This window comes from Nyctereutes procyonoides, unplaced genomic scaffold (assembly GCF_905146905.1).
Source record: "Nyctereutes procyonoides isolate TBG_1078 unplaced genomic scaffold, NYPRO_anot_genome, whole genome shotgun sequence".
Classification (NCBI taxonomy): Eukaryota; Metazoa; Chordata; class Mammalia; order Carnivora; family Canidae; genus Nyctereutes; species Nyctereutes procyonoides.
Window position 1 is genome coordinate 93,123,332 of NW_026575125.1, and position 13,374 is coordinate 93,136,705.

Here is a 13,374-nt window from a genome sequence, read left to right on the forward strand (position 1 = left end):
TGGAATTCTGTTAAGGATTGGGTTGAATCTATAGATCAATCAGGGAAGTACTGCCATCTTAATGAATACAGGATGTTTATTTACTTCATGTTTAATTTCGTTCAATAATAATTATACTTCTAAAAATATAAGGCTTACACTTCTTCTGTTTAATTTATTCCTACATATTTTTATCTTTTTTGAAGCTATTATAAATGGTATTGTTTTCTTAATTTCATTTTCAGGTTGCTCAGTGCTATTGTATAAAAATATAATTGATTTTTATATATTCTATATCCTCCAACTTTGTGGAACTATTTTATTAGTTCTAATAGTTATTAGTGGATTCCTTAGTATTTTCTATATACTACATCATGTCACCTGTAAATAAAGTATTAGTTCTTCCTTCACAATTAAGATACCTTTATTTTTACTATTTTGTCTACTTGTTCTGGCTAGAACTCTAATACAGTATTGAATAGAAGCAGAGAGAGTGGACATTCTTGTCTTGTTCCTGACCTTAGGGGAAAATGTCAGGGGTTTGTAATCTTTATTTTTGCTCATATTACATATAAGCTGGGGCCTTATGGCAGATCATTTGCAACTGTGCTGAGATGTAAATATCTCCTCATTCTAGGACCCAGCCTCGGGCCTTACCTGGGCTATACTATTGTCTTTACAAAGGGCTAAGACAGGAGCTTAAGCCAAACCATATAATCACCTTAAACCTGTACTGGGATGTGGCATATGACATATCCCCTCACACTCTATTGCAAAAGCATGTCAGTTGTGCCCAAAATCAAATATGTACTCCTCCCATAGGAGGCATGGCAAGTTATCTGGCAATGGGCAGGGATACATAATCCTCTTACAAGAAAGGTGGGGAGTAAAAATAACTATGAACAATATCATTGAACCTATTGAGTCTATATCTAATTTCTGTTACCTCTAAGAATTATAGAAAATGACTAAGCAGTAAATCCAACTAATTATCTTGACACAAAATCACAATGAGATCAGCTTTGTTGTGTCTACCCAAGAACACTCTTAAGAAACTGTCCAAGGTCACAGAAGACTCCATAAGAAGGGACGCCTGGGTGGCTCAGTGGTTAAGCGTCTGCCTTTGGCTTAGGGTGTGATCCCGGGGTCCTGGGATCAAGTCCTGCATCGGGCTCCCTGCATGGAGCCTGCTTCTCCTCCCTCTGCCTATGTCTCTGCCTCTCTCTGTGTGTCTCTCATGAATAAATAAATAAAATATTTTTTAAAAAGACTCTATAAGGAAATTTATCTAAAACTTGAAAATAAGGAAAAATGGTACTTGCAGAATTTATTAAATATCATGGCAGACATTTTCTAATAAGCCTGCCAGTTACCTGACTCTAAGTTTGTAATTTTGACTAACTATCCACAACTAATTAGGTTCCAGAGAATTTTAGTCTTATAAAGTTAATGTGCAGAAAACTACCAAGATGTGACTTACTTTTTGGAGGGTGGTTGGTTCAGTAAATAACTCTGAAAGTTTCAGTTTATTGCACTATAAAACATTAGTCAGGTTTGAATCTAACTTTGTCATCTTATTTTGGCATTCTCTTCCCAATTTATTAGATGAATCCCAGTTCTTCAAATGCTCCCTGAAGAAGCAATCTTGTGTGTATGCTGCTGATTCTTTCATTAATTGGTTGAATAAAACTCTGGCATGTGCTAACAAATTACTTTGAGGCTTACACTTTTATAGACATCGCCTACCCCAAGCAATTTTCCCTGAACCCCTCTTTCTCCAACCTCTCATCCTGTGTTCCCATATTCCACATCCTATGTGATCAATCAACATTTAAAGAATGAATGATTACTCTGTAATTGTTATAAGGTGACAACAAATAACCAAAATGAAAAAATTAAGCAAGAAAATTTGGTTTCTAGTATTCAGGGGGAATATCATAATAGCCATGGAAAAAAATTAGAGAAAATACAGCCAGTTCTCACTTTTAGGACACAAGAGTACACATTTTCCTAAAGCTTCTTTCATGAAATAATTCACTAGAGTTCCCTAAAACAAAAGAATCTCCTTCTGTGTTTATGTACCTCATATTAACTATCTGGGTTAGTTTCATAATCTGTTGATAAGTGAAGATCAGAAGTGAAAATGTGAATTTCTGAGAAAAATTATTTCTATGTGCACTCTAAAGTGCTTTCCAGGAACATATTTATTGTGTAAAGTGAACCAGGGGTACCTAGGATAGTGAAGAAGGTTAGCTTACAGGCCACTAGCTCTCTGACTTCTAAAGGTCTCTGGGGGGTGGGGTCTCAGAAAGGTCTCAGAAAATGTATGTTTCTATGCTTCATTGTAGCACCTATAAAAATGTTTGCCACTTTGGGGCACCTGGCTGGCTCAGCTGGAAGAGCATCTGACTCTTGATCTCAGGGTTGTGGGGTTGTATGCCCCACCTTGGGTGTAGAGATTACTAAAAAATAAACTTTTAAAAAATGCTTGCCATCTTACTTCACTCTCTCCATCCAAGCCCTTGCTCCCTCCTCCCTAAAACAGTGTACTACCATCCTTCTTCAAAAGAAAACATATCGTCAATAATTTACCTAAGCTACATGAATCAGAATTTTATTTTTTTTAATTTTTTTTATTTATTTATGATAGTCACAGACAGAGAGAGAGGCAGAGACACAGGCAGAGGGAGAAGCAGGCTCCATGCACCGGGAGCCTGACGTGGGATTCGATCCTGGGTCTCCAGGATCGCGCCCTGGGCCAAAGGCAGGCGCCAAACCGCTGCACCACCCAGGGATCCCAAATCAGAATTTTAATAAAAATTCGTTTGCCACTTTAATTTTAGCATGTCTCTCAGTTAAGCCACTGAATATGTTCAAATGCTGTTGGTAAGTAGAACTTTTGTTAGCTGAACTATGGTTTAAAAATACCCTAAGGAAGTTTCCTGACTAAACGTAAAAGCAAATCAATTATTTCATACCTCAGCAAATGTAATCTTTCGTCAAAACAAAAAACACAAAGTATTTCTTACTTTGAGAAAGAGTTTAAACTCTATTTGGGCCAGTAGGCAGAGTCAGAATTTCCTGGACATATCCCACTGGGAACAGTGAGATGTGGCTCTTAAAATATTCCTAATGACTTCATCTTTCAACATACCAGCTCTAAAATAATTGGGAGTTGACAGCATGAAAGGTCCCTTTGGCTGATATCTTCTATTACCCATAATGTTCTTTCTTCAAAGGTTACTCTGTTCTTGTTCTTAGGACATTAGACGTCTACATTTTATGTCTGCCAATGAACTTGAACAATGAAAGAGACCCTGGGAGGGGATCCCTGGGTGGCGCAGCGGTTTGGCGCCTGCCTTTGGCCCAGGGCACGATCCTGGAGCCTCGGGATCGAATCCCACCTCGGGCTCCCAGTGCATGGAGCCTGCTTCTCCCTCTGCCTATGTCTCTGCTTCTCTCTCTCTCTCTCTCTCTCTCTCTCTCTCTCTGTGACTATCATAAATAATAAAAAAAAGAGACCCTGGGAAATCTGTCAAATAAATTGCCTCGATGAGTGTTATTTTGATTATAAAGAGAAAAAAATGTATTCAAATAAATCTGAACTCCAGTATTTTTAAATTGCTCTAAACTAATATCCTTCCCAAAATAATGGCCACTACCACCAAAATAAAGTAATCAGAAAGAATTTTCTTTAGCCAATAATCCTCCATCAAAAACAATTGTAGCAACCTTGGGGCATTTGGGTGGCTCAGTCAGTTAAGTGTCTGACTCTTGATTTCAGTAAGGTCATGATCTCAGGGTTGTGAGATCGAGCCCCATGTCAGGCTCATGTGCTGGGCATGGAGCCTGCTTAAGATTCTCTCTCTCCCTCTCCCTCTGCCTCTCTCTCTAAAATAATAATAAAAATAATTATATCAACCTTGAAAAGAAAAACCTTCTCTTCTCTATTTGTCCAGAGTTAGAGAAAAGGAGTGGTACACATTATTAATACAGACCAATCTGGAAATCTATTTACTGGGGTTTCCTGGTTAAAAAAAATGGATGAATTAGCCTACCAGTCATCTCCAATTTTTTAATGGGTTGTGTTCCAAAATTTATTTGTATGCCAACTGTTGGGATTTCATAACATATTTTCCCATAACAAAGGGTGATTAGGGTCTCAGACCAGCTTGAAAAAACCTATATATAGACTGTAAATTTACCTCAACCATAGAACTACTCATACCAGTCTACTGATTGAACCAGCCAGGTACACCTGGGTCAAATACTTATTGAGTACTCTGTGCCATGTACTAGGTGCTGGCATTAAACAACAGTCTTGCATTTGTGAAGCTTATAGTCTAGATGAACGTTGAAGAATTCACAGAAACCAAACAAATCCTCCGTAAAGAAGCAAAAGATGGCAAAGCACAACTGTCCTCAATCCACTTCCAATTAAAGATTTCCAAACCAGCCACCTCATCTTTTGGAGGTAAATAAAATATAAAGTATGACCAAGTCAACTATTACAAAAGTCAATCGTGAGATATTCCTTTTACAGTGAAACTGGAAGAAAGCAGCAAATACAAAAACCAGAAGCTTAACTTCACAAACCAGTGCAAGATAAAACCACCAACTGTCCATTTGGGCAACTTTTCCAACATTCCTTTTACCATCTGAGCTACCCACTGTGGCACTTTCCTAGCATCAGGCTGTGCCCCTTTCTCAGACTTTTGCCTAAGCAAAACCTCTCAATGCTTTCCTAGGAAATATGGGAGCATGACGGTGTCATCAAAAATCATTAGTGCTTCAGTGCTTGTGAGAAAATTGACCCCTCCCATAATGCCTTATTTAATGGATATGCAAATCTCCAGAAGTTCCTATAAAATCCTTAGTTGTGAGAATTTCACATACTACAGCTGGCCAGTAGAGAAGATATTTTGGAAGAGCCATTCAGTGCCCAAACTACTCCTATAGACAACTACTTAATTCATCTATGTACATAACAGCTCTAGAACTGAAAACCTTTGAAGAGTTGACATCCTGAGGAGTTCCCTATCCTGACTTAAAAAAAAATTATTGAGCTCCATATAAATATGTGTCAGGCACCAATGTACATTGTCTCATTTGGGGCACCTGAGTTGCTCAGTTGGTTGAACTTTTTTTTAAGACTTTATTTATTCATGAGAGACAGAGAGAGAGAGAGAGAGAGAGAGAGAGAGGCAGAGACACAGGCAGAGGGAGAAGCAGGCTCCATGCAGGGAGCCCGACGTGGGACTTGAGCCCTGGACTCCAGGATCACGCCCTGGGCTGAAGGCGGTGCTAAACCACTGAGCCACCAGGGCTGCCCCTCACCAACATCTTAAAATGTAACAGGAAAAAAAAATGTAACAGGACCCCAGATGTATGTGGTATAGAATACCTTACTCGTTTTACACTTCATTTCCTGCTTGTAAGTATGATCTTTTGTCTCTATTACTGATGTCCTGGAAGGATTATCCTGGAAAGCACAAAAAGGTGTCTGCATAATAGTAACTAGCAGTGGTTTATCTAATTACAATTCATAAATGTTCTTTAATAATGATGATACACGTAACCCTAGGAGATAAGTATCACAACAAACTGCATGAAATTAGGATCATGAAGGCCTTGAATACAGTACATTATCATTCCAGTTAAAATGTTGTGGGAACATGGTGATGGTAGCTCTTTATCCGTTTGATATTCAAATCCAAGGCCATCTTGACTGGCATATGACAAAAACCAAAGGTCAGACTAAGCTATAGGTTAATTACCAGGTCATTTTCTAGTTCCTATCCCTTAAATGAAGGCTACTTCTGATTTGCAATGATGCATTTATGTGCCCTGTGTTCAAAATCTCCTTTTCTTCTTCCACTAAACACCCCCATTTAATAATACATCAAAGGAATTAAATTTTGTTATTAGCCTGACTGATGTGGATGGAACTGACCATTAGAGCTTAAAACAGTATCTAAGAAATAAAAAGCAATTATTCTTACAATATAGACCTCAGGTTTTCACACCTCCTTTAGTCACACTTTGAATATCTGTTCTATTGCTATTCTTAGCATTTATAAATACAACAAAATCTGTATGCAACTAGCATGAATTAGCATCTCTTAAGCAGTTTCTCTTTCTGTTCTCAACTCTAGGCCCAATAAAATCTCTTTGGCCCTGACAATGTCTCTAGAAATGCCACTTCAATTAAAAAAATTAGGGACACCTGGGTGGCTCAGTGGCTGAGCGGCTGCTTTCTGCTCAGGGTGTGATCTCAGATCCAGGATCGAGTCCCACATTGGGCTCCTTGTGGGGAGCCTGCTTCTCCCTCTGCCTGTGTCTATGCCTCTCTTTGTGCATCTGCCTTCGGCTCAAAGCGTGATCCTGGTCCTGGGATCGAGTCCCACATCGGGCTTCCTGTAGGGAGCCTGCTTCTCCCTCTGCCCGTGTCTCTGCCTCTGTCTCTCATGAATAAATAAAATCTTTTTTAAAAAATTAAACGTCTAAACCATGCTTCTGGTAAGTTTTAAGATAGAATATTAAGTGGCTATAAGCGCCATTCTAACTAAAAGGCAGCCTTAGCCATGAGTACCCATAAAAACGAACAAAAAAATCAAAGGCCAAGCACAGCTTTTAAACTAATGAGATCGTTTATCTTACTTTTATCATGGAAACCAATGGTCACTGACTTTCCTGATCTTTACAAACATGCTTATGAAAAGTAAGGCCATCATAAATCCCAGGTTAGAAAACCTGTTGTTAATATTCAAAAATATCTTCCTGGACTTAATCAAATCATCAGAGACCTTGGCGACAGGACCATGTATTTTGGTGTTATTTTAGAAATATATTCACCAGAATGACTTGAGGCATTGGCCATGAGCTAATATTCCGGGCCACTATAAGAAACACTTGTTTTGTTTACTGAAAAGATAGGACTTGTTCTTTATGAGAATGCGAATTAGTTTCTTTCGGGCTTCATTGCCAGAAAATGTTCTTCTCCATGACTGCCTTTTTATTTAATGGACACTGTAATTCCTGTAACTGACACATCTTCTCTGTGTGGCCTGCCAGGTTTCTCAGAACTGATTCATGGCCCAGTTGTACATGACATTTTGGGGTGTTAATTTCATTTTAGCAATTAATTTCACCCAGAAATCAAATTTTCTCCTTTATTTCTTAAATGCTGTACTCTTTTTTCGTAAATCCTTTTTGGAATATGGTGGGGTAGAAATAAACAACTACACAATTGCTGGGAAAAAATAAGGCTGCTAGGATTCTCAGCCCGTATTTGGCTAAGGTGCTTCCAGGAAATAGAAAATGGTCCTATACCACAGCTCGGTGACTTTCCAACAATAAACTGCAAATCACTTGTACACTGACAAGGCAAGGAAAGATATTCTAACTTTTGCCCCTACCATTTAAGACAACGTAGATGGATGGACAATTGTCTTCCAACTTGTCACCAGCTCAAGACAGACAGGTTCAGGGTTACTTGTATGTGTTTATATACAGTTCTTTGGACCAAGACCCAGAAAAACAAAACTGCCACCTTAAAATCTTTTGAGAACTGAAAGCTAGAAAAATGCACATACCACAAAAATTTCAGGGGGGGGGTAGATACTCTCCAAATCCATTTATGAGCCTAAAGGTAAGAACTCTTCTAAAAGACGGCAAGCTTAAGACACCAGTCACAACAGCTCAAAGCCTAGTTCCTAAAAGAGAAATCCTGCATATTACGTGATTTTCACGTAAAAGGTTCAAAGATTGGTGTGAGGGCCAAGGGGAGGTGCTGGTTAGGGATAACTACTGCTCATGTTACTTAGTAATAAAATATTCATAGTGTGATAACTGCCTCACTCACATGATCCTCCTATATAGAAAGCAGTAAACCCTGTATCACTCAGGTTTAGATTTCCTCAGAGGACCTCCCTCTACCTAACATTGTTTGCCTCCATTGACTAGAATGGAAGTTATTACATGAGGTTAGCAGGGGCTATTTTGCTTCTTACATACCTCTGGTGCATAAGCACTCAGATTTTTTAAATCAATCTATAGGAGGCTCTATTGCAGGTTTTTGTAAACGAAATTCTACTAGAAATCAGTCGTGTCTATTTATTTATATATCATCTATGGCTGCGTTCATGCTATAATGGCAGAGCCAAGGAGTGGCAACAGGGTATACACAGCCCATAAAGTCTCAAGTATTTATTATCTGGCCCTTCACAGAAACTGTTTGCTGACCCCTAATTACACTCATTTGGCCTACATTTCTCAAGCTAGATTGGAAGCATTGTAGGTACGGGAGTTAGCTCTTAATACTCCTTTGTACCTAGAACAGAGTGGATGCTTAAAAATAGCTATCACTACACAAATACAGACTTCCTACTTCCAACAAATTATTTTTGCACAGTTAAATCCAAAGTTAGTATTTTCCATCCTCAAGGCATTTCTAGCAAAGATACAACCAAAGCTCACCTGTTTTCAACAATTTGGGGGACAAGGAGACAAGATCTTGATGCTAAACAAGTAGTAAACTCTAGTACAAACTCACAATCATGTATTCTTTAAAATGTGAATGCAACATAACTGGAGAGCTCCTCCCTATGTTTCAGACAAATGATTTTGAGGTGAACCCTATTTTCTCAATGTCAAAATCATTTTAACAACGTACAAATTCTTTTTATGCTAGACCCATTATGGGTGCTCAAGTGACTGAATGTATCATTCTCCCTAATTATTGTACTTACAATTTTTGCAAATTAAAATTACCTGAAAAGGGGCATCAAGATTTATATCCCTTTGCCAATTCTCAAATATGCTCACCATTTCTCAATCCTTTTTTTAAAAAAATTTTTTTAATTTTTTATTTATTTTATGATAGTCACAGAGAGAGAGAGAGAGAGAGAAAGAGGCAGAGACACAGGCAGAGGGAGAAGCAGGCTCCATGCACCGGGAGCCCGACGTGGGATTCGATCCAGGGTCTCCAGAATCACGCCCTGGGCCAAAGGCAGGCGCCAAACCGCTGCGCCACCCAGGGATCCCCCAATCCTTTATTTTTTTAAGATTTTATTTATTTATTCACGAGAGAGGCAGAGACATAGGCAGAGGGAGAAGCAGGCTCCCTGCAGGAAGCCCAATGTGGGACTCAATCCCAGAATCATGACCTGAGCCACACACAGATGCTCAACCACTGAGCCACCCAACAAGCATCCCTCTCAATCCTTCAAATAAAAAATTATAGCCTTGTCATTCTCTTAAAAAAATTATTTGCGTAAGTATCATTGGTTCCAAAGAACTGAAGAGTATATGGATAACTTTAGGTATGTTTTCAGCGCACTGTTTACCGCAGGTGCAGAGGTGAGCAAATAAGATCTTTTCATATTATTGGATGAGATATCATTTGAAAACACTGTAGACCATGGACTAGGACAGAAATGGAAAAGAAAGGACTAGGAGCCTCAATGAATTATCTTTGATAAATTATTATGAATAAGCAACAATATACACAATGATATACAATCATTTGAGAAAACTATTGTTTATTTAGAAAAAAGGTTACACTGGTAGAATTCAGTTGATAAAAAAATTTTCTTTTAAAAATGTCACTGTGAAACTTTTCCAGATGAAAGTTCAGCAATACAAAGCTCCTGTAGCTGTAGAATTAAAACATAATTAACTTTTTATTCCCCCCCCTCATGATTTGTCTAACATAATTACAAGGAAAAATGGCAAGGGACAAGTGAGTGCTGGTACCTTTTTCTTTTTTAAACAGGTTTTAATGTTGTACAGATACTATATAAAATGATTTCTAAGCGTTGCATAAGACACTGCTCCCACTTTTAGTGACTAGTATTAAAAACAGGCCAAATAATGAATTAAAACTGAGTTTGAAAATGAGGTAAATTCAAAATGGTTCAATAATTGTTTATTTTCAGCTTCAAACAATAAAAAGGAAGCATTTCATATTGAAAAAAAAACAAAACAAAAAACAACTAAACCCAGGCAATATTTAGTTAACCTAAAGTGAAATTCTGTACACATGTAACCTTATTTGCTTGTTGGGAACTGTATGCAGCACATTGTGCTAAAAATATGGAAAAGTTAACACTTTCAGCCATTTACTGAAAATAAACATGTAGAAACTAAGCAACAAGTTAAATATAGTAATGCACAACTCAACAATTTTAAGTTTTCAGCATAGAGCAATAAAGCAGATAACTGAATAACTTAAGAAGATGCAAATGGGCCCTCTTGATTCATAATTCTTGGCAATCTATTCAGGAAAATAAATTTCTGGTCACAGCTGAACAATTTCATTCCAATCTCACCTGAAAGAAACAAAGTGATTATACTGACAGATAAGGAAGGAAGAGAAAGAAGGAGGGAGAAGAAAGGGAAGGGGGGATGGATGGAAAAAAGGGACAGAGGGAGGGAAGTTTCAAAACAAAGGAGAGAGGAAAGGAATGGAGGAGGAGGAAAGAAGAAAGGAAGGAAGGAAGATTTAAGAAACAAAGAAAAATCAATGAATTCTGTCAACAAAGGCTTGAATTAAGTCCCTATTAGAGAAGAATAAAATATTTGTGTATTTCTCATCAATGCTCACTCTCAGAAACCATTAAAGATAGGTACACTATGAGGAGTTAAAAAAAAAACACTAAATATTTTGTCTGTGAGAGAAGGAGAAGGGAGGGGGAGGGGAGGAAAGATAAATGAAATAGAAACAAGTAAAATATTCCACAGGGGCAAGCAATAGCTTGTCAAAAGTAAACAGAACACATAGCAATGAAAAGGAACCAATTTTACATGATCAACAAAAAAAGAGAAAAATGACATCACATTTTTCACAAGGACATGATTTTAATAGTGACTTATATTAAGATGCAATGTCTGCTAAATTATAAAAATTGCTTTAAAAATATATTGACTTAATTATACTCATTTCCTTTCCTTTATGTACTGACATTTTCAAATACTGCATATTGAAATAAATTCAAAACATGATCATTACAACATGTGGCAAATAACTTCATATCTGCCTAACATTGTTCTCATTCAAATTTTAAACTAATGCTTAAAGCATTAAACTTTATTGACGAAAATACTACATTCACATATTTCATAAAACCAGAGCTAGAAGGACCTTGGAAAGTAATCACACTTGCATGAAATGCTGACAAATAATTTACACATTATTTCTATACAGCATTCTGTTCACACCATGTATAACCTTGACATTACCAATTATAACTGTGGATACACTAATGTTGAACTTACAATTTTAATACTTAAACTCATTGTTCCTGTCCATCGCTGATGAATGGATAAACAAAATGTGGTACACATTCATACAATGGAGTATTATTCAGTTATAAAAAGAAATGAAGTTCTGATATATGCTACAACATGGATGAACCTTGAAAACATGATAAGTGAAAGAAGCCAGACACAAAAGGCCACACATTACATGATTCCATTTTTATGAAATGTCCAAAACAGGGAAATCAATAAAGACAGAAAGTTACATTATTCCCAGGGGCAGGAAGGGGAGAACTGGGTGTGATTGCTAACAGGTATGGGTTTTCTTTTGGGGACACTGGAAATGTTCTGGAATTAGTGGTGATGGCTACAACATAGTGTATATACTAAAAACCACTTTAAAATGGCAAATTTTGTTATGTAAATTTTATCCAATTTTTTAAATTGCAAAAAAAAAAGTGTTGTAATAAAGAGTATTATGGTATCAGTATGGCCATAATTAGAGTAAAAAATAGGGGTCTCATTCATGATGATGTCACAGTAGAATTACTGAGCAAGGGAACTTTTGCTGACATTATTTAAGGGCACATTAAGGGATAAAACTGCTATTGCCATTAAAACATGTAAAGATGATCTTTCCCAGGAGCTGAAATTAAAATTTTTACAAGAAGCCAAAATCCTCAAGCAATATAATCATCCTGATATTGTCAAACTTATAGGAGTTCGCACACAAATACAGCCTATCTATATCATTAAGGAACTGGGTCCAGGAGGCGATTTCCTCTCCTTTCTGAGAAAGAAGGATGAACTAAAACAGTTACTGAATTTTTCATTAGATGCTGCTTCTGGATGGCGAAATCTCGAGTAAAAATTGTATACACAGGGACCTTGCTGCAAGAAACTGCCTGGAGGTGAAAATAATGTTCTGAAAATCAGTGACTTTGGAATGTCTCGTCAAGAGGATGGTGGTGTGTATTCATCTTCTGACTTAAAGCAGATTCCCATTAAATGGACAGCACCAGAAGCTCTTAATTATGGGAGATACCGTTCTGAGAGTGACGCATGGAGCTTTGGCATCCTCCTCTGGGAGACCTTCAGCTTAGGGGTCTGTCCATACCCTGGAATGACAAATCAGCAAGCACAAGAGCAAGTGGAAAGAAGATACTGGATGTCAGTCTCTCAGCAGTGTCCAGAACATATTATCAATACAATGCTGAAGTGTTGGGATTACAAACTTGAAAACCGCCCCCGAGTTCAGTGAACTTCAGAAAGAACTGCCATCAAGAAGTCATATAGTGATGAAACAGTGCCAAACTCAGCCTTCAGGACTCTATCTTCCAGCAGAGTAATATTTTCTTGTCATTAACAATGTGTTTATACCACATTACCTGAAACAATCTCCTGAGGTTATTTTTTTAACTATTTTTTTTAAATTATGTGCCACTTTAACGATTGTAAATAAGAAAGCACAGGCGCTAAATGCAAGAGATAACACAGATCGATTTTTATCACACCTAGGACTGCTGATGTTTCTCACAGGGTTTCTACTTCAGGCTCGGTCCAGAGCTGGCTGTCCTCCATCCTAGACACCTCTACCGGTACTATCAACTGCACTGGTAATACTGTGTTTTCAGAAAGACAAGATTAAGATTACATCTGTAAACATCACTTCCTACTGAATATTAGCTGGACAGGACATCCTGAGGTTTTTTTCTTCCTTCTCCCCAAAACCCCCTGAAGTAGGCCATGCTATATTAGTAAGGTTGCAATTTCCTTAGGTTCACCATACTCTCTCCCCTCCTGGGTATTAGACAACTATGCATGAAATGCCCTCAAAGAGCATGCTCTCACAGCTGAGGCAGCTGGTTTAAATGTTACTTTATAGAGAGTTGTGACAGCAAGAGGCAAGTCTGAAAAGTAGGGTGGTCTGGAGAAAAGAACAACTAGACTGGTGATCAAAGTAGAGAAGAAAGGCAAATATAAATTCAGCCTTTTCATCCAAGGTAATGCCTTTATAAACACACGCACGCGCTCTCTCTCTCTAATCTTATGATTAAATTCACCAAAAAGGTCTTAAGAAATGTTTCAACAGTACACAGATTCCTCATAAAGGAGCCTTCTTGATGGCAACAGAAT

General features: G+C 37.7%; 1 protein-coding gene and 1 pseudogene across 10 annotated transcripts in view; one reads left to right on the forward strand and one right to left on the reverse strand.

The window, feature by feature from the left end:
• The first annotated feature begins 9,536 nt into the window (after positions 1-9,536).
• On the forward strand, positions 9,537-12,499 carry LOC129518059 (tyrosine-protein kinase Fer-like; annotated as a pseudogene).
• THOC2 (THO complex subunit 2) overlaps positions 12,220-13,374 on the reverse strand; it is a 134,643-nt gene continuing 133,488 nt past the window's right edge. For all 10 annotated transcript variants that reach the window (XM_055337385.1, XM_055337384.1, XM_055337383.1 and 7 more), the window contains one exon: positions 12,220-12,356. The gene's annotated coding sequence lies outside the window, so the exon portion shown is untranslated. The remainder of the gene's footprint in view (positions 12,357-13,374) is intronic.